The sequence below is a fragment of the Rissa tridactyla genome, chromosome 6 (genome assembly GCF_028500815.1).
Source record: "Rissa tridactyla isolate bRisTri1 chromosome 6, bRisTri1.patW.cur.20221130, whole genome shotgun sequence".
Classification (NCBI taxonomy): Eukaryota; Metazoa; Chordata; class Aves; order Charadriiformes; family Laridae; genus Rissa; species Rissa tridactyla.
Window position 1 is genome coordinate 65,044,241 of NC_071471.1, and position 19,684 is coordinate 65,063,924.

At 40.1% G+C, this 19,684-nt stretch overlaps 1 long non-coding RNA gene across 2 annotated transcripts in view; it reads left to right on the forward strand.

The window, feature by feature from the left end:
* The first annotated feature begins 962 nt into the window (after positions 1-962).
* LOC128911577 (uncharacterized) overlaps positions 963-19,684 on the forward strand; it is a 53,622-nt gene continuing 34,900 nt past the window's right edge. For both annotated transcript variants that reach the window (XR_008467119.1, XR_008467118.1), the window contains exon 1: positions 963-1,063. This is a non-coding gene — a long non-coding RNA (uncharacterized LOC128911577). The remainder of the gene's footprint in view (positions 1,064-19,684) is intronic.

The following is a 19,684-nucleotide window of genomic DNA, read 5'->3' on the forward strand; positions in this document are numbered from 1 at the left end:
CATTCCCATGAAATGTAATGAAATGCTATTTTACCCGTACAAAAAATTGGTTATCTCTATGTTGCCACTATTAAATTATATCTAAAAAAAGGCCAAATTCTAGATCGGTTAAGGCATAAAGACACCGTTAATTAGGAACGTTCAGAGTCATCTGATTTGGAAATGTTTATATCTGACTGGTCTTTTTATAGTTAGAGCCCCCTCCCATCTTCCAAAATCTGTCCAAAAACAAGTTCAGATTGGGACGTGGAATTCGTTATGTGTAAAATCTGCAGCAATAATTATTTTCTAAATAATCTAATGTAGAGAGCTGGAACCCTGATGGTAAGAATTTTAGTTTGGGATCACTTTAACAGATGTTCAGTCTTTATGCATAATAACTTTCATAGTATTCATCTAAATTATAAAATCATTATGTATCTAATTTCATTACCAGTTTTTTAAAAAGCATCTGAAAGGTTTCTTGACAATAAAGGAAAAGTCTCTGTTAAAGGTAATTAACAATCTCTCTCTTTTTTTTTAAGCAAATTTGTCCTATCCAGAGTGCTTGACTGTGGAAAATTAAATAAATTAACTCTATTTTTTCAGTCTCTAAAGTGCAGTATTACCTGAAAAGCTGTACTTTACTGATACTTACTTCAGATTATCTCTAAAATATGGAATACCTGAGGCTATTTTAGATGCTTATAGCAAATAATAGCAAAACTACTGTTGTCTACCGGTGTCCAGAATCTCCCATGTTGTCTTCAGGTGGACTTACCTGCCAAATACTAATGAAGAAAACCAAAGCTGGCACAAGGAGGCTTTGCAGAACATGGGTTTGTACCATTCAGGACCACACGTTGTTTCAGCTTTTCCTTATTTAATGCTGTTTCGCTTTCAAAATGAATGCTCCTATTTCCATGTGACCACATGTGGCTATTTCTATGGCTACAGATATTTCCGGTGTAAAAAATCGTCATCTGGTATGTGTAGTTGAAACTCTAGTGACCCTCTGAAATTTATTGTGAAGCTGAAAGGGTTGTTACCCCAGGATTTCTTTCACTGATATTTCCTTGGTCACGTAAGTCAAAGCTCAGTCATGTTTTGGTAGAAAATATCTCTTTACACCTCTTGATATGTTAAAAATTTCCTTTTTCTAAAATAAGAAAGCAAGGGTGGGACTGATGAACAAAGAGCAAAAGACACAATATCAGGAAGCGTGTGTGTGTATATATATACACATGGAGTCATGTAATTGGTTTCACAGCTGATCCAAATCAGAACATTTTCTCAGCTTCCTCGAGTAGTATATTGAATAGTATGAAGACTTTAGCTGAATCAGTGACTGTTTATGTTTATGCTAATAGTTATTTCTACAGAAATACAATCTTGAATGTATTTCTCCTGAGTGAGGATATAGAAGGTTGTTTGAAATGCTGTATAGAGAGTGTTGTCAATTATTGATTGTTATCAATTATCAATTGGCTATCAGTGATTTCAGCACATCTGAGACCGAGTGCATAAAGTGAGGCAAGTGTCTTCCATCCTGTTACGTCCTTTATTTTTTACTATATTTGTATATGCTAAGGTCATAGTTAATAATACAGAAAGTCTATACAAATTTGGAGTTTGAGAGAATTGTTACTCATTCAACAATAACTGTTTACCTTTCTATGTTATCATCAAAACAATGCTTAGCTATGTTCTTTTCCAATTTGAGCAAATGCTATTTTCTAAAGGACCTTTTATTAGACAAGAAGCGAGAAAAGCATCGGGTGGAGCTCTTCAAATACACTTCCAGACCTCAAAGATATCTTAAAAATTTTATTCTTCTGAAGGTCTCAGTCTTTTTAATGTTCAGTTCCAGGGCAGTATTTATCAAAAGTTGTTGTTGTGACATGATTTTTAGTGGTTAACGTGAAGGACAAATTATTTTTTCATGTGAAGTCCTAAAGCTCTTTTGAGATATTAAATTATAAAATATACTTGAGAAAAAATAAACACAATTTTGGAACCTAGTGTTTAGGTTAACCAATATGGATGTTCTTATGACAGAATACCCAAATTGTCTGTGTCCTAAAGTTTTCTCTCAGAAATATTCCTGCAAGTCTCCTCTTCCCCCCTCCCCAAAGCACAAAGAGCCAAACGATCAGATATAAAAATCTTTCTAAATGGATTCATACAGGTAATTTTCTTTCTGCTTCTAAATAGATGGTTGGAATATGGCAAATCATTTTTCTGCTTCAAGTTTCCTAACTGAATACTTAGGAATAATAAAATTAACCTTACTAATAACATGGGAATATTGAAGATTAATTAATTAATGTTTAGAGAGTGCTCAGAGCTCTTTAGTGATCTAAAAATAACAGTCACAGTATGAGTGCTAAGTATATTTTAGTTAAGTTATTTAGTATCAGATTTATTTAATACTGCTAGATGTTGCAGTTTTCTCTACCACAATTTGTGGCATAATTTAAAAAAAAAAAAAAAAAAGAGAAAATAAACACTTGCTGGCAGATATGAAATAATTCATACTCTGGCTTTTCACACAATAGCGGTCACAGAATTTGCTCTAAATTTCTCATATCGAGCTCATTTTCCAATTGTTGGTAAATCATTTTACTAATCTACTCAATTTACTGATATTTTTGATTAGTCAGGCTTCTCAGATGTCTGATTTTATGTTATTTTTCTTTGTTTTTCTTCCTCAAGTAGACATTCTTTGCACAGTACCTTCTGCTTCATTCAAAATTGCCCAGATGGAGGATCCCAAAGGTGCTCCACTATTTTGATGTTCATTGTAGTCTGAAAATGTCAGCGATTGTACCATTTTACCCATGTTGAAGAATATTGGGGATAATGCATTTCCATGCATTTCCATACCTTAATCCTTCATTTATATTAAATGGGCCAGAGCTTTTACACCCTCTTCATGCTCCATCTTCTCCATTACAAATAGTGACTATGCCTATTTAAAAATGTTTTATGAATTTATAAATTCTTCAAATGTAGCTCAAAGGCCATGATATACCATCATAAGGTTTCTTAAAATCTGTAAGTCTGCGTATTCATTCTGATTATAGTATTATATATTATCAAATACCTCATGAAAATATTTAATGTTTGGTAGCACTCTTTTCCAGAATCCTCACTGGTGTTATTGAACTGTTCCTGCTTTATTAAAAAAAAAAAAAAGTAAGTAAAGCCTTCGGAGATCGCTTAATAGATTGAAGAAAAAGACAGGCTCCACACTAGCTTTTACATTGCATTTATGAACACCGCCGTTCATTGCTCTGAAACTTTTTCAGATATCCGAAAACAACGGAATTACTCTGTACAGCCTTTAAAGGGCTTCATTTACCGCCTCCTGATTGTAATAATTTGATGGCAACCCCGTCAACACATGGTGCTGAGCTCTTCCCAAAGGGTTTTAATTGTTTTTTTGGATCTCTTCGGAGCTCAGCTCCACAAACAACTATGGTCCTTCCCTCTGTAACTTCCTTCCTTGAAATCTTTGAAAAGATTTTAATTTTTCAGCAGATTTGCAAGAAAATTATACCCTTTCCTCCAGACATAGATTCTGCCTTCTCAGGCATTAACGTTCCTCCTCTGCTCCATGCTCTCCACCATGCCATTCAAATATTGTCTTTTGCGTTGGCTTTCCCTCTTGTTGGCATTTTTCTTTTGATTCAATCTCGTCATGAAACCAATCCAGCTGCTTGCTGATCCTGATTCCATTCCAAATTCTTTTATCTTTGCTCTTGGAAGTATGCTGTTGGCTTCTGCAGCAGTTCTCCTACTTATCTACAATCATCTTACACTCAGTGTCAGCATCATCTGTGTACTTCATATAGAAATCCTCCAAAGCTTCAACCTTGTGCTTAGCTGCTGCTCAGTAATTCCCGAACCCCTCAGAATTTGTAAGTTTTGTTTGTGGCATATATATTTAACTTGACTCTGATGGGACAAGGCTGTCTCCTGTATAGGCGTTTAAAGTTTTGGTATTTGAACAACCAGTTGTTCTCATTCGCCCACCCTGCATTTTTGCTTCTCTTGCACCGTATGCATTCAAAACGTTCTGTGTCCTCAATTTCCAATCCTTTCCTCTGACCTCTGCCATTTTATCTGCTTTCCCAAGACTTATTCATGTGTTTTGTAAGATTTTATGTTTCTTTGTGAAGAAAAGGCCTTCAAATCCAAGCAATATTACCTTAATATGAGCCCACTCCTTTAGCCTGCCCAGGTTTTTACAGTCAGCAGAGCTTTTGGAGTCACACGTGTATCCACGGTATTCTGTTATGTCAGGATCCAGACGACTCCAGCCTGGTTTGCTAGCAGGTTTGCTAAACCGTTGCCCAGTTTCTGCGGTACTGTAGGTCTGGGGGTTGTTTTGTGCAATACTTGCAGGGCAAGGAGGGAATATTTGAGAAATTTAAGTACTTTAAGTGAATTAATCAGATTGCTGTATAGGTGTTCTTGTCTTACTTAACCCGACTGCCATTTTATACGGTTTGCCTCCCACTGTGTCTCTGCCAGTCCCATCAAAAGGAAAACATACAGCTCTGTGGTCTCTTCACCACTGAGACACTGATACTACTAATGGTAGACTTTATGTTGTTATTTAGTTTATTTTATAAACTAATCCATTTTTCAAAAGGGGCCTTTAAAATGGTATGGCTCAATGGTAGCTCAAAATTGAAGCATTCAGAACTTGTTATTTACCCTGTCTTTGCTCAACCTTCTGTTACAACAAACTGCCTTTGTTATAAAAATTACCAACCCACAAGGAGTGCTTTGAAGCTTGGTTGGCTTTTGCCTGCTTTGCAAAACCTTGCTTTGATGGCAGACAACATAGAATTGCAAAGGTTTCTTTATTTGTGTTCCTGCGACAGTGCAATGTGCAAGCAGTAGTTTTGCTGTCTGGGAAGATCAACTTGTTTGGTTTACAGCCTCTAAAAATGAAGGCCAACAGGAAGGGCATCAGTAGCTGTACCCATACAGACTATTATTTCAACAGCAACAAAACTGGCATCGCTAAACTCTAGACAAGTAAAACTTAAAACAGTAAACAACATGACATTTTGCTTTTTGATTTCTCACTTGATTGTTTGAGCGTGACATACAGGTGAAGTTCTGTTTCACAGGAGGAGAGACAAAAAAAAAAAAAAGTGCTAATCTAACTCATATTTACCCCAAATGGTGCATTTGTGCTCACACACACATATTTATATGTGTGCCTCATCTATACACATGTTAGTTTGACTCAAGGTCTGTGTTTTTGCTTGCAAATATATATGATGTCTTTCTGCATAAAGATAGCGGTGTCCTCCAGGGGCTTGAGCCTTTTTCTGACTTGACTTTCCAGTTTTAAGTAGACCATAGCTAAAAGGGGGTTTTGCTGTACGAGTGGACACCATCCGTAGTTATCTAGGAGAAGAATGAGCCCTGGTGAAATCTTTGAAATCTTCAGGCTTCCGGTTAGATAGAAATTCATGGCTGTGGACTGAAAAAGGATAAAGCAAAGTGGGTTTAGCATAAGGGGCTGGATGCATCATTCTTCTCCTTCAGGTGCCAGAGTACTAAGGCCAGAACGTAACATTTAGATCACGTTTGTTAATGGCTCTTAAAATCACCCTTCTGAGGTATGTCAGCAAAAATTTCTTGATGACAGAGGAATGGCACAGGTTTCTAGGACCTGGGAGCAAGCCCAAAGCTTTCCTGTGGTATAGGGACTCCTTTTTTTCCAACTTATTACTATGGTGTTTGTATTTATTGGGATCATCTTGTTATGTCAACTGCGTATGTTGTATTCCATTGCATCAGGGGTTTGTATGCCGAAGATCGTAAGAGTGTGCCTATATAGCGTAAGATAATATGGTGCAGATCTCTCCAGCCGACTCCAGGTGAGGGGCATAGCTGCATCAGCGCTGTAGCGCACCCCTGCTAATAGCCTACTGCTCTGCAGAGCTCATTAGCTCGGTGAGAGAGTACAGGATACTGGCGCTGGTACAAGCCAGCGTGTTCCCAGCTAGCTCAGGTAGTTCTGCACAGCGTTTCATTTTGCTGCCTCCTGTCGAAGTTAGCAACACTTGCTGGATTAGCCTTGGTGCCAAAGCAATGTAAATAACAGCCACGCTCCAGGAATACACTCGGTGCTATTGAGTGACATTTTTCTGCAGGATTTCTTCTATGAGCTGGTGAAGCAAAACAAATGTTAAGATATTCATATTAGTAAGTATATTGTGCCCTTAAAAAAGTCAGTTACTCCTTCTCCTATGAAGGCTGGCGCTAACTGTGCTGATCTGTGGAATCTGAGTCATACCTTAAAAAAACAACAGTCAGAAGGACTGTGTACCAAAGAACAAGGAACCAAGGAATAGCAAATATTCCTTGGATTCCTTTTGAGCCAGGTTTTATGAAAGTTTGTTGCCTTTTTGTCTGCTATTTCAGGCCGCACAGTTACTCTCTGTACCTACGTGTCTGACATTCTGTTAGGTGCTTCTGAGTAAAACGCTCCAGAAGTATTTAAATTTGTATCAATAACGAAGAGCTTTCATTCTTTCTCAGTCAATGTTGGCATATGCAAAGCAAATTGAAAGCTATGATCAACATAATAAACTGAAACATCTATCTCTTCCAGTCAGCCATTACCTTGCCTTTTTTTTTTCCCCTACTTTAGATAAACAATCTACAATGTGTTTACTGAGGCTTGTACTGATATCCCTCAATGGTATGGGCGAGTCTACTTTTATTCCAGCAAACACAGAGAATAAGCCTACGGTGCACAGTGCGTGCAAACCCCTTTGAAACCTAAGATTATTTGTTCTCTGACTGTTCTAAGGTAATTAAGGAGCATTGCATGTTTCTCAATTAATGATTCCTCGTTCAGCTGGGGATCTTTGATGCTAATTTGTTTTAATCAAGACAGAGACTGCTAAAAAACTAAACAATTCAGTGAAGAGGAACTAGGAATTTTTAATCAAGTGGAAAAGATCTAAATGCTGTGAGGGACACATCCATCATAAGTTTTCACTTCTTGTTCATTTAACTTCGTTCTTTCAGGTCTCATAAAACACTGCGTTAATCAATGAAAGAAAGTTTGTTAAGATGAAGAACACGCGGTATTTTTTCCTTCAGCAGATGTGAACATTTGTGCAAAAATGAGGAGCTGGAACAAGAGCCATGATAATAAAAAGGATTCGCCACTGGTTCTTAGTTATGCGCTAAATTTATAGTTTCATGTTTCGTCAAACATCATATAGAAAGTTGTCAATAGCTGTGCTGTTAATATGCTGGGGAGTCACTGGAAAAGAATGCTGGTTTGAGGGAGGATAAGATGCTCTCCATTTAAATGTTAATTTTTTAATTATTTTGGTATCACACTACATGCATGCGTTGGGCAAAGTGACCTTCTGTATTCTCCTGCACACGGAATTAGTATTTCAAATGCTGCAGCCCGTGCTACATGAAATCCTATGGTTGCTGAGTAGACCATGTATATGCTTGATAAAATAATGTTTTATTCCTGAGTACATTTATTTATAGCGCTGAAGGAAAAGCACTTCGCAGTTCTGCCTCCTCCAGCTGCTTTACCATGATAGACTTCATGTCTTCCACCATGCAAATAGCACCAATGTGCATCTTCTACTCCCATGGTTTCAAAAGAGGGAGGTGCTCCCAAGCCTTGGCTTCCAGGGGTCTTCAGCCATCTGACAGTGTTAAAGCCATGAAGGACACCTAAATCCAAAAAACAGATCTTCCTGTATAAGCAGTAATTTAGTACCTGTTCAATTAAAGGCAAATTATAGGTGCTAAAGAATTTCCAGATCAGAAGGAGAGGCAATTAATATCTTTGAGGTTTTTAGTGTTAGGAAACATTCTCAGATGGCAAATTTTCATGTGACCTCCAGCATCTTCCCAATTAATGCTTTTAATGCATAACTTCTGGTTTGAACTGGTACCTAACTCCGAGTTCTGACTCGGTTCCTGGCGAAGTGCTGTGTACTAAGCTCTGAACAACGCCAAAAATACGCAGAGAGCCCAGATGGCTTCCTGCCACCTTGCCCTTCTGTCTTATGACTGTGAACCACTGTGTTTATTTTGTAGTTCAGGAGTCCAAATCGACAGAAAAAGCCTGCTAATAAATTCCTAATGCCCCATCTTAAGGATGAACTTTATGTAATGTAACAGCAGCAAACTCTAAATTTTCTCTGTGTTTTTTTTAAGCAAGCTTAAACACCACAGCTAAAAGTAGAATTCTATATGTTAAATGATTCCTGTACAAATGGAAGCACAGCTGTTTAAGAGTTTTCTATAGAAGATGGCTTTTTTTTCACTCAAAGCTGTCCCTCCACTGTGAAACACAGTTCAGATGCTTGAACTTATGCTAATTGAAAGATCAACATTTTTCTTTCTTCAGTGAGTACCCTGCTCTTTTCGTCTTCGAGATGGCTCTCCCATGTGCAAAAAATGAGCTGTAATTATGCCCAGCTCAAGGCAATCTCAGGATCTAAAATATCCTGCCAACCAGTGTGTTCTCAATCTGCCTTGTTAGTTCACAAAATTGTGCATGTGCCTTTGCTACAGTCTCAAACCTGATAATGTCACATCATTGGGACAGGAAGCATTCTCTGATCTTATCTGAAGTGACACTTGCAATTTCAAGTTCTAGCTTGATGAGATCACATTGTCAGGGCTCCACGTAAGTGTGATCTTTCCTGATTTGCAATTGTATCTGTTTTGAACGATCTTTACACTGTTCAAGCAAAAACATATGATAATATATTTTGTCAGATGCAAGGATAATGAAAGGGTGATTTCATGTTTCCACTTTTAGAAAATCCAATTCATGTGACTAAACTCAGTCAGTTTTCTCACCCATTCCACCCCATCTGTGTAATTCTATTTGCACCTGGAAACTCTAGGACCCACAAAACATGAGCATGTCAAGGTAGCTCATCCCCTTCGTGAAATAGGTAAGCCTTATTACCTTTAAACCTCTACTAATTCCATGAAGCTCAGGGCTATAAAGTGGTTTGCACATGCTAGAGTTTTTAAAACATATATTATGCCTTACGCAAAAATATTTAACATAGTAAAAGCTTGTAAAGTTGAAGAATACTTAAATACCTACATTGTGTTATTGGCAGTAAGAAGGTCTGTAATACTTAAAACCAGGAGACTCTGAAGTCACATTTCAAATGTTTTTATTCATGATAGTAATTTTCTTCAGATGTACAGCATACGGGAAGGAAAGAGCTGTTGCAAATTTCCCTTTTTACCATATATATTACTGAATCTTGTTACACCAAGTAAAAATAGAAGAGGCAAGAAATACTGCGTACAGCTAACCTGTTAAGACTTCAGGAGTTTCTCAATTCTCAACAAAACTATGGTGGTAAGGTACAAAGACTTACACCTTCAACACCCGTTTCACATGCGTTATGACAGAGCCCTACATCACTGTGGATGACCAAGACAAAGAAGAGGTTTTGACCTCTCTTTTAACAATACCATGATAGCATATTTATTTGTCTGGATTGTGGCATACCGATTGTAGTAACGAGCAAGACAACAAACTACGGCTATTTGACTAAACTAGTGGAAAGTCAAAAAGTGAAAAAATACTTATTTGTCCATTTAAAGTGCCCAAACCAGAAGGCAATAAGAATCTAGGGCATTTGACTTTCTTGAATAATAAGGTGAGACTGGAGTCTTGGTCCTGGAAGGCTGGAGGAGTGGAAACAGAGGACTTTCCTGGCAAGCAGTTTTGAAATCCATACAAAACCTTTGACAATTATTTTTTTCAGCTGAGTATTATTCCTAAATAGTCATGTCCAAGCCAGAGGGACACGATTTATTAGAGTTATTCCCATACTGCAGTAATATCTGTATCCCTCCTACTACAAGATTAGATAAATAAACAGTTTTGTTGTGTGTCACGCACTGATGTATGACCCAGATAAATCACTAAAAATTAAACCTAAAGTGTTGCATTTGGACTGCCTAATCCTAGACAAATACTATTTCTTTAGTAATGAATCCAAGCCCAAAATGCATTGTATTGTAAGGGAAGTGACAGTTCTGCCAAAACCCTACATAACTTGCAAGATGCGGGCTCATGTGAGATTACTGTGTACTGTGCTGACTAAGAAAAAGAAAGGACAGAATTAGGTTATTGTGATGCTACCATAGATATTAGGCCATTGCTGTGAGGAGAGACGCGTATATAGTGCTGCCTCTGTGCATCCCTTCCAGAGATCCCTTTCCAAGTTTTGATTGTATTTTGGGGACAAAGTAGGCAGATGCCTCTCTCTATCCATTATGCAGGATATTAAAAGTAGTTCTTTCACTGAATATTATGATGTCGTATTTCTCGCAAAGCTGCTTGGATTAATACATGTGAAGGACAAAGCTGTCTTGCATTATTCCTAAGGGTCTGGGTTTCTTCTAGGTGCGCAGTGTGGTTTGGTATTTATTCCCGTGCTGATGTTCAAACTTTATGACTGGATAGTCTAAAATGTTATTAGATGGCAACAATAGCTTCCAATCCAGCCTGGTCAGCTGGATTTTTATTGTTTAAAACAGCTTAACCTTTCCCTACCATTTTATAGTGTATATAGAGCTTATTCCAAACTGCTTTATGCTTTGACTGAAAGATGTATTTAGTAGATAGATTTCAAAAGTGCTGTGATTGAAAATCTGCATCCTATGGAGACATTTGCAGTAATCTGTTCTTGGCGTAATGCTAGTTATTCTTTAGCAATGATCTGGAAGAAAATAGAAAATCTCTGCTGGTAAATATTGCAGATGACATAAAAATTAGTGGAGTGGTAAACAATGACAGGAGAGAGCATTTCTATATTCTGAATTTGCATCATTCAGTAAGGTGAGATCATCTGAACAGTATGCATTTTAATACAGTCAAATACAAAGTCATATGCCCGGGAACAAAGAATTCCATTCACATGTACAGAATAGCAGAAAAGTACCCTTGAAATACAGTGGTACTGATGAAGATTTAGAGTTTGTGAGAGGTAGTGTCTGAATACGAGCTCCCTGTTCAATATAATGGCCAGGAGAAAAACATTAGCTTTGAATGGGTAAGCAGTGAATGTCAAGCACGAGGGAGATGAGTTCATGGTATGACTGAGGTAATTGCTAGCATTCTCTGTCCAGATCTTGGTTCCACCCAATAAGAAAAAATCTGAAAACCAGAAAAGATTCAGAGAGGAACAAAAGAATAACGCTGAGCCTGTAAAAAAAAAAAAAAAATTCCAATGTGATTTAAGAAAATTAATCTAGCTAATTTATATAAGAGTAGGTTATTAGAGGAACTGATATCAGCCTTCAATATCTACATAAAATAGCTATTTTATGATTCTGAAGAAGTGTGAATCATAGAATAGTTTGGGTTGGAAGGGACCTTTAAAGGCCATCTAGTCCAATCCCCCTGCCATGAGCAGGGACATCTCCAACTAGATCAGGTTGCTCGAGCCCTGCCCAACCTGACCTGGAGTGTTTCCAGGGATGGGGCATTGACCACCTCTTTGGGCAACCTGGGCCCGTGTTTCACCACCTTCAGCGTAAAAAATTTCTTCCTTATGTCTAGCCGGATTCTACCCTCCTTTAGTTTAAAACCATTACCCCTTGTCATTTGCTACAGGCGCTGCTAAGAAGTGTGTCCTCGTCTTTCTTATAAGCTCCCTTTAAGTATTGAAAGGCTGCTGTGGGGTCTCTCCAGAGCCTTCTCTTCTCTAGGCTGAACAACCCCAACTCTCTCAGCCTGACTTCACAGAAGAGGTGCTCCAGCCTTCTGATCGTTTTTGTGGCCCTCCTTTGGACCCGCTCCAACAGGTCCATGTCTTTCCTGTGCTGAGGACTCCAGAGCCGGACGCTGCACTCCAGGTGGGTTCTCACCAGAGTGGAGTAGAGGGGCAGAATCACCTCTCTCACCCTGCTGGCCACGCTGCTTTTGATGCAGCCCAGGATACCGTTGGCTTTTCTGGCAAGTGCACGTTATCGGCTCATGTCCAGCTTTTCACCCACCAGTTCCCTCAAGTCCTTCTTGTCAGGGCTGCTCTCCATCCCTTCATCCCTGAGGTTGCACCCGACCCAGGTGCAGGACCCCACACTTGGCCTTGTTGAACCCTATGAGGTTCACATGGGCCCACTTCTCGAGCTTGTCCAGGTCCCCCTGGATGGCATCCTGTCCCTCAGGCGTGTCAACGTGAATACATCGCTAAAAAGAGTAACAGTGTCTAGTGGATGAAAGCTGGAGCTAAACAAATATGGACTTAAAATAAAACACACAATGTTTAAAAATAGTGGGTAATTGATTACCAGGACAATTTATCTAGCATCAGAATGTATTTTCCCCCTCTGATTATCTTTTTGAAAAACGTACTATTGTTTAAGCAGAAGTTAATTTAAAATAGATTATCGTAACAATCCCTTTGGTTTTACAATCCATTAAAGAGACATTACAAATCTCCAAATATGACCCAGAATGCAGATTTTTAGTTGACGAAGAAGATGTTTACAAAATGAAAGACCTATAGGAATATGTGCTTGATTCATTTTAAAACTCCAAGAGAAGTGTTTAAAAGAAGTAAGAAACCTCCAGTGACAGCTGCAACCCAAATATTATGCATCAGAATTTAGAAGGGAAAGCAGATAAACAGTGACATGACTTTCTGTAAACTGCCTAAGCTGTCCCAAAATGCCGAAGGAAAGTAACAAACTGGGAAGGTATGGTACTAAGAATCGAATGCAGTAATAGCACAATACTTGGCATATTGTTTATTGCCCTTTGTAACTTGCCACTGAGTTTCTCTTTTTACCACTGAAATGTAGCCCAAATTGTGACATAAAACTATAGCCATTAAATGAAAGAGCTTTGATGAGACATTTTTTGAAATGTTGGTATCACTGTTCTACATTTCTGTGGCTCGTCATGTGACTGAAATAAAGAAAAATATTAGTGAGGCATTAGAAAACATTTGACTGTCTGGTAATGCTCTGTACTAAGTCATGCAAAAGAGCTGCTCCCATTGCTGAAGACACACAAGGTACAAGGTATTAGTATGATAATGACACCAGGAAGGGTCAAAGGATGAAGAAGTAATGAGAACAGGCATGTCAGGAGGATGGATAGGTGTGGTCATTAATTTCAGTTGAAGAGGCGAAAATGTAGATTCTGGCAAGATTTAGAGGACAAGTAGAAGCTGAATATGATGCAATAGCTATAGGGCAGACAAGAGTAGAACACGTTTGGATGTGGCAAGAGAGAAGAGAAACACTCTCCCTGCATGTAGCATTTATTCTTTTTTACAGGGTAACACCTCATTCTGCTACAGGATGAGCTCAGGGACAGAAAAAGAGAGAGAGCTGCCAAAAGGCAGACTGCTTTTGTCTACCAGGTATAGCTTTTCAAAAACTGCTCACCTCGGTTGATTCAGGGTAGCGTCTGCTTCGGAGCAAATGATGGTAAATGCGATGACTGAACCACTTGTGAAAGAAAGTGCTTAAGTACAGAAACTCGTGGAAGATAAATTTCCCAGGCTCAAGAACAGGAGCAGCAGCAAGAGGGAGTTTATCATTTCATACCTCTCCTCTTGCTTTAGAGCCGTTATTTAACACTGCTAGGTAACAAGAATGTAGAGAAACGGGGGGCAAGGCACTCAGCAGGGCACCACCCCAACAGCCCCGAATTCCTAGTGAGTGCGTATGTTGGTCTTGTAGCATTGACATGCGTGCTACTCGCCTAATCATTTTTCTGGCTGAATACCTACAGGAATGTAGTAATCCTAGAAATACAGTGAAGGTGAGAGGATGTGAATATATATTTTAATGGCAAAGTCTTGAGCATTGATGCAACAGAAATAATTATCCAAATATCTTTGACGTTCTGATCAAACACACTCCAAAGCAGAGTTCAGTTACTTAGTTTAAACTCCCACATTTCAATTAACATTCAAAGAAATCTTTCCTTCTAGGATGAACAGAAACGAGTTATTGATATAATTATACCAATGAGGAGAAAAAACTTAAAATATTAGTTTTACCAACAGATACTAGGAACCTATTTCTTTTCAATTTCCCATTAAGTACTTTTGCTTTTTCTATTTGCCAGGGCCTCAGTTCAGCAAAACATTTTAAACGTTTGAGGTAACTTACTCTATTCAACGACACACACGGTTTCATACTTACCCTATGTCCCATTGACATTAAGCACATACCTAAAGCTAAGCACACAATTAAAGGCTTAGCTGAACTGGAGACTAAGCTCTTTATAAAAGAAGTTAGTTGCAAAGAGAAAATGAGCAGGGGTTCATTTCTACTTAGCTGCTCTTTACAGCTAGATCTGTTTTTAAAGAGTATAGTGTCTGGAAAGAAATAGGTAATCCTTATTTGTCTGTCAGGAGTCTCTAGACAGAGCCAGCTGCAAAGGAAGACTGATTGGAAAATTAGGATTTTAGGACTGGCACATCAAGAACCATCAATTCTAGTCACCCAATTACTGTAGCCGATCGTGTTGTCTAACCCTCGTTAGCTCTTCTTTGGGTCTAGTGGCCAGATAGATCCGGAACCGAGGAACCATTGCCAGCTGCCTGCCCAGTTACCTGGGCCAAAACCAAGACTTTGGTGGCATTTTATAGAAGCTGGTATTTCTGGAAAAGATGTCACAGTAGTGTGTAATCAGGAAGGTAAAACAATGTAATATGCATCCTTTTAGATGGCGAAATCTTTAACTAACTTCCATCTTGTGCCACGCTCTCACTTCTGAGAGTTCTTATGTAGACTTAGATGTGATGCAGACCTACCACCATGGTTAGACAGTAAAGTTCATCATTTTAGAGGATTAAACTGTTGTTGCAGTTCTGGAAAAGTGTTTGGAAGAGGTGGTGATTTTCCTTTTTGAACTGCCAGGCACTTTTGTCCTAAATTCCCTAAACCACAGATCGATATCTGAGTGTATGTGTTATCTTTAGACCTCACACCATTCTCATAACCATTTATGATTACTGTTATTAGTTTGGGTTTCATATCACCTACAAGTCCTTTCTTGTAATAAGCAGCGCTAGTTATGTCTGCTTATCTAATTCATAAACAAAAGATTCCAAGAGAATTTTTATGCTACAGATGAATTCAGCTAAACAGTCTTTTCAGCACTGCTGTGAGTACAAGTGACATTTTTGAACCAAAACTTAATAGAGAGCGACTGGAATAGCTGAGCCCTGATTTTTTGTGGAGATAAAATGAAACTTCAGTCTTCAGACAGTCCTATCATTGATTTTAGTCTTTTATCTCCCATGAAAACATCCCCCTCAAATATCATTTAGCTGTGGATTTAGCAAAAACAGAAAGCAGATTTTGTCTGTTTTCAAGCTACCCCGGTAATACAGTTATCTGGCTTTATTAGGGCATACAGACGCTGGTTGGAGAACAAACCCACTTCTAAGCTTACTTAACCCATTTCTTACCCTGACAGGAAGAACTATATTTAGTATGTAACCTTGGCAAGTCACACAGAAAGAACAAAACAGAGGGCAAAAAAGAGCGAGTGGAATAATAAGTGGAATGAGGGTGTCCTGGCCGACCCATAGTCCAAAATTCTGGGTTCCCAGCAGCATCGTGTGTGATTGTAGCCTTGCTGCTGACCACGTAGTACAGTTCTTCCCTTCCTCCTGCCATCCATCCTCCTTACCTATCATGTTTACTTCAGCATAACTGCTATTGCAAGCCTCGTAGGGGCATTTGATCACCTGTTTCCCATAGGTTGCCAGCACTTATGAAGTCCGTGGTCCAGCGACAGGCCAATGCTTATGGCTACTAATGCAGGGGACTGCCTACACCTGGAACGGAAGAGCCAGGAGAGGAAGGTTGCTAGCTCTCATCGGAAACGCTGTTGTGCTTTTACCTCTGCTGACAAATATATACTTCTGTGGCCAGAAATGCTGTCCCCATCTAGGGCCGGTGTTGGTGTTCCTCTAGAGGTGCTGGCTGGCTTGCATCCCCCTGCACAATGACCTCCAGGACCCAGCTATTGTCATGTCAGCCCACTTCACCTGCATTGCTGTACTGGGAGCACTACAACAGCACGCTGTGGACAATGCCAGATAGCCTCTGCATCGCTGCGTGGGCTTGGATGTCTGCTCCTGAGGGACTCTACCTGCAGGAGTGGACTTTCGACCTGCAGACTTTGCAGGTGCCTAGTTTCAGGAAGGTGAGGAGATTCACGCAGTGAAATGAATTTATGGATGCTCGGTATGATAACGAGGGAACAGGATAAAAGCTTCTCTCTAGTTCAAGATGAACACGGGAGGGAAGAAGGGAGAAAACAGAATTTGCTTATGAATGCATAGTAAAGCCTGAAGCAAGTGTACTGGATGAAGGAGCAGAGAATCTATTTGCATTAGCTTAGCTGCGTGTGGTTATGTTTGTCTAGTAATTGGGCAACTAAAACCTTTGGGAAGTCTTTCCCTAAGAGCAAGTTAAATGAAAGGCAGTAGTTACAGAACGAATGTGTGCAGGGATGTGGAGAGGAGGAGGAGGAGGAGGAGGGTAGAGGTTGGGTTTGTCAGCGTTCTGCGGAGAGAGGTGGGAAACCGCTGCTCTTTGTTTAAATGTCGGATCCCACTGTGGAAATTCTTCACTGCCATAAAAAAAATGCAGTGGGGACAGAATTTAATTGCCTAGCTACTGAAGAGGAGAAGATGGTGACTCTATTGGAAACAATGGTAATAAGGTGATGGCTCACGATTCTGCCACAGGCTTTTCTTTGGTAGGGTCCCAATCCTCAGAGCTGCTGAGTGCTAAGGCAATTTATACAGTGGGACTCCATATGGAAAGAGATTGAAGGAGGTCAAGTTTTCCTTTGCTATCACCACTGGTTGGGTGGTGCCTCGGTGCATCCCTCAGTATGGCCCACGGCGTACATCTCTCCATTTTCCCAGAGCATTACCAGAGCCAGCTGGTGGAGTTGGCGCATTTGCCTGTTTGCAAAAGGTAAAACGTTGAGGAAGCCGACTATTGCTTTCATTTTGATAAAAATTTGCTTGTACATCCCGTGCTAATGGTAACAGAGCTCTTTTGCTCTCTGTCTCTGCACATGCATCTCTTGCAAACCTCTGCTTACTGCAACTCTCTTCACAGTGCCGAGCAGCTGGTGCTGCGAACAAAGAGGCTCATTGAGCGCTCCTTGATGCTGGGCGCTGCTCTGGTGGCTGGAGCTGAGGGAACCGCAAGACGATTCAGTGTTTGTTGATCCCCCCCTGTTGCGCCCTACGCTCTGTCCTGCGCTTGAACCCCGGCTTTCAGCGCTGCAGTTCAGCTACCCCATACCAAGCACCAGGACAGCTCTGGTTGTAGCTTTGAACTGTTACAGTACCTCACCCATGGATGATCCCCATGTCCCCATGGGGAGATATATGCCCATATTTCTCATCTTTCCCCTGTGCACGCAGAGGGTGAGGACAGGCAGGAGGGAGAGCTGGGAGCAGAGCTCCCCCTCCCCTCCTTGTGGAACACAGACTGCTTCTGGCTTGCCCGTGCCATTTGGTTTTGGCTTGTTTTGTTTTCCCCTCATCTAACCCCTTACAAAAAAATGACGGAAGAGCTCTAAATCCCAGGGGCAAGCCATCTTGCTCGGTGCTGTGTCGCAGCCCATATTTGCCTGGTGCAGCGAAGCCGATGCGCAGCCCGAGCTGTGCACAGCACGTGACAGGGCTCAGCGCCGTGCAACGCCGAGATCGTCCCGGGGACGGGAAAACAACAGTCAGGCAGTGAGGATCTCCGCCAGTCAATACACAACACCAAAACTGGTGGAGGGATAGCGTATGTAAAAGAAAGTCATATGTAAAAATCTAACGTGCTGTTTTTTATTTAAAGCTAGATATGCAGTTTCCATGGACACCCATTTTTATCTTATAGTATGTTTCCTTGTATTAAATATGCATAACCAGGCTTGCTCAGGATGTGAAGTCTGGTGTTTGATTTTTCTTTACATTGTCACTAGGGAATTACTTAATAGGCAAGCAGATTTCTGAAGGCATTTAGGACAGTTTTACCTTCCTGCTATCCAAGATGGCTTAACCCTTAGGAAGCCAGCAAAATGTAGGGAAAGGACAAAGAATACAGGGAAGGCAAACTCCTGTATACAGTGTGAAAGGCTCATCTTCCCCTAGCATGGCCCATTTTTGCGCTGGGTCGGTCTTTTCTTTCAGCAGGCTTTCCCACCGTCTAGTCCTTCTCGTTCTGCCTTTTTCCTTAGCCTCAAGAGCAGCGATTAGTTATTATTGATGAAATCTGACTGCCATGAGAGGTGTTGGTCATGGGTCTTGAAAACTTGCGCCTGCGTGGGGAACAGGTATGTGAAGCAAGAAAGCGCAGTGTTTAAGAGAGGGGCGCGGGGTGTGTGTGTGTGTGTGTGTGCGCGCACTGGTTTTTTTTGTTATGGCTGTTTTATTTCGGAGACAGCTTGGTTTAGAAAAGGAACCTTTAAAAAGGGAACAGGCCTCGTCTGCTTTTTAGGGTAGCCTGGGAGGTAGAGTGGTGTCTTACTGAGGCGTCCTACTTCAGAAACCCTAAGCAGTGAGTTACACTGAGCTTAATATAGCACATAACCAAAGAGGAAAAGTAGATGTGTGGGGGGGTGGGGTCTTCTTTTGAGTTTTCTTAAATTTTAGTGCAGAGTTATTTCTTTTGGCTGGCTGATGGGAAGGGATTATAGGTAGCAGGCAGTTTTCTAGAAGTTTTCCTTTTGTTTTCCAGTTAGCACCAAAGCTCGGTGTTCTGAATATCTTCAACTTAAGGCACAACATTCTTAAATGATCTGACCTTCACTTAGCTTACGCCATAGAGTGGCTATGAAAAGCTATCCCGCCTGTATGGAAACTTAGCTTTGGCCCTAGAGAGGGGGGGAAAGCAAAGAATAACTAAAATGTCTTGATTCACATGATGGTATTTCATATACTTCTGCAAAGTCAAAGAAGATGCAGAAAAAAATGGCCATGTTCTATCTCTTTTTTTTCTTTCTTCTTTTTTCTTTTTTCTTTCTTTTTTCTTTTTACTTTTTTCTTTTTTTTCTTTTTTCTTTTTTCTCTTGTTTTCTTTTTTTTTCTTTTTTTTTTCTTAAATCCAGATCCCTTCTTTAAATTAATTTCTGCTTTGATGTTGAGGAACAACAACTGGTGCCAAATTCAACGAGTTTATTAAAAGCTATTGATCTCACGTCGTTCTGTGTTCAGGTCCCCACCTGGTCATCTAGTTCAGATTCATACTGCTTTTTACATTATTGCAGCCTTCTGGAATCAGGGAACATATATTTCTCTGTCAGGTTTAATGGTGAAAACCTTGTCAGTGTCTCACTGATGTGCCATTTAGAAGCGAGAAGGTGAAAAATTCAGAATTATTCTATCAACTTCACTTTACCGTTCCCATTAAAAAGGAAGAATATAGGGCAGGTTCCCCACAAATGTCATCACTTATATCTGCTTATACTGTAAAGTCTCCTACCTGAAAGCTCTCATGAAGTTTTTATCCATTATCCCCTTCTTTATCAGGCCCATTTTATATTATCTTGGACACTGTGCCGAGCAGCAACCTATGAAAGCCAAGAGGCAGAGCAAGGGCAGGTGGCGTAGAGGCTGATGCGGAAGGAGGTGACTCATTTGGCATTTCATCCTGATCAGATTACTAC